Source organism: Grammomys surdaster, unplaced genomic scaffold (genome assembly GCF_004785775.1).
Source record: "Grammomys surdaster isolate TR1022 unplaced genomic scaffold, NIH_TR_1.0 126076, whole genome shotgun sequence".
Lineage (NCBI taxonomy): Eukaryota > Metazoa > Chordata > Mammalia > Rodentia > Muridae > Grammomys > Grammomys surdaster.
In genome coordinates, this window is record NW_021620885.1 from 1861533 (window position 1) to 1864239 (window position 2707).

Sequence of the window (2707 nt, forward strand, 5' to 3'; positions counted from 1 at the left end):
ACCTCCATAAGATCAGGCTGCAGGCAAACTTCAGGGCATTTTCTTAGGGGGTGATGGGGAAGAGTCCAGCTAACTGTGGGTAGTGCTATTCCTGGGTTGGTGGCCCTGAGTTCTATAAGAAAGAAGGCTAAGCAAACTATGGGGAGCAAGCCAGTAAGCAGTCCCTTTGTCCCCAAGGCCTCTGTATCAGTTCCTAACTCCAGGTTTCTTCCCTCAACTTCCTTGAGTCATGAACAGTGATGTGGAAGTGTAAGCCAAATAAATCCTTTCCTTCTGAAGTAGTTTTTGGTCGTGGTGTTTCATCATGGTCAATAACTCAAACTAAGGCACCTAGGAAGCTGTGAGTGGTCCCAGGAACCAATAGTGGTAGTTTGGGTTGACTATTCAGGATCAGTACTGAAGAGACAGGGCTTCAGACAGAGCAAGTGGTGGGCAAAATATGGGATCACCCCAAACCTGGGTAAGTAACAGTGTGTAGCTCCAGGACAGGCATGCAGAAGCCAAGCAACTGGCAATCAACAGCTTAGCAGTACACCAGAGCCCAGGGACAGGTAGAGCTCTTTCACAGCAGCAGGGATAGCTTGTTTTCAAACAGCCACCCCAGCCACCTTCCTCCCCTAAATCCTCATGTTATATTAAACCAACCATGAAGAGAAAAACAAGACACTCCCGTCTTAGTTAAGGTTTCCATTGTTGTGAACAGACACCATCACCAAGGCAACTTTTATAAAGGACAGCATTTAGTTGGAACTGGCTCACTGGTTTTGACGTTCAGTCTATATCATGGTGGGAAGCATGGCAGCATCCACGCAGGGACAGCTCTGAAAGAGCTGAAGGTTCTACATTTTGTTCCAAAGGCAAGCAGAAGACTCTCTTCCAAGCAGTTAGAAATGAAAATGGCCCCCATAGCCTCATAGGGACTAGTACTTATTAGGAGGTATGGTCTTGTTGGATCCCACCCCCACAGTGACACACTTCTTCCAACAAGGCCAAGCATATTCAAACCACATTCCACTCCCTGGCCCTCATAGACTTATTCAGACATATGAATTAAAACATATTCCTAGCTATAGCATAATGCAAAATACATTTAGTCTACTTTCAAAAGTCACAGGATATATATTACCATTCCAAAATGTTATGGTGAGGAAATACTGGACAAAAGCAAGACCAAAATCTAGGTGGGCACACTCCAAACTCTGCATCTCTATGTCTGATGTCCAAGTCCTTTCTGCTTTGTTGACTGCGGCACAATTCTTTCTTTTTGACTGGTTCCACTCTCTGATAGCAGTGGCCCTCAGCAGGTATCCCATGGCTCTAACACATCTAACATCATAGGGTATCCAAGGCAACTTCAGCTTCAACACCTTCTTGTTCCAATGTCTGGGAACATATGATCTTCTGGGTTCCTCCAAAGGGCTGGGGTCTCAACAGCTCTGCCCTCTATTGCATGCCAGGCTCTGGCTGACTCCACTCCACTGCTGATGCTGTTCTTGGTGGTCATCTCATGGTACTGGCATCTCCAATTCACGGGAGTCTTCTGCTGCAACTAGGCTTCACCAAGCCTTTTATAGGCTCCCTTCATGGTGTCAAGCCTCAACTTTTTTACATGAGACCTTCAGACTTGGGATATCAACTGAAACTGAAGCTGCACCCTTCACCAAGGCCTTCTCTGGCCTCTCAGCCTTTCCCAGTGCCAAACCTCAGCTGCTCTTCATGACCCCTTCATGCCTTCAAGAGTATCACCTGGGTGACTCTTATACATTACCAAGTCCAGCTGCAGCACAGGGTACAATCCTGGTTATCTCTGAAACACAGATTCTTGGTGTTCTCAGAAAACACTTGCCAGATTTCACCCCAGTGATACTGGTCTCTCCTTAATCACCGCTAATTTCTTAGCTCTAGCAAACCCAGCATCAATTGTCCCAATAGTCTCTTCTATTCTTGACCCCAAAGCTAGAGCCACATAGCCAAGTTTGCTGACTTCTCTGACTACTGGGGCTGGAACATAGCCCCCTTATTCTGTTACATTATCACTGGCTTCCTGTTTTCCAACTCCTTCACTACCTAAGCATGAGTGTTCTGGAACTTGCTCTGTAGATTGATCTTGGCTCAGGGATCTGCATGGCTGCCTCCCAAATGCTGGAATTAAAGGCATGTACCAGTACACCTGGACTTAAGTTTTTCTCTACTTGGGACTTACTCTGTACCAGGCTGTCCTTGACCTGAGAGATCTGCTTGCCTCTTGAAGAAAGTTCTCTTCTCCTTGTTTTTGGAACAAGATGTAGAACTCTCAGCTCTTCCAGTGCTATGCCTGCCTCCTGGATGCTGCCATGCTTCCCACCATGATAATGGACTGAACTTCAGAACCGGTAAGCCAGTCCCAATTAAGTGCTGTTCTTTATAAGAGTTGCCTTGGTCATGGTGTCTGTTCATAGCAAAGGAAACCCTAACTAAAACAGAAGTTGGTCCCAGAAGTAGGGTATTGCTGTTATAGGCTGGCCCATGCTTTTGTTTGGAAGAACGTGGACTTTGGGACTTTGCACTTGGAAAGTCATGTGATGCTTTAAGTGGCATGTAATAGGAATATGGAAGACATTGGTGTTTATGATGATTTGAAGTGTGGGGTCCTGGCTCTGGATGTTTCAGAGAAGAATTTTAATATGCAGACTAGAGTCTGTTTTTGTAGTGTTTTGGTGAAGAATGT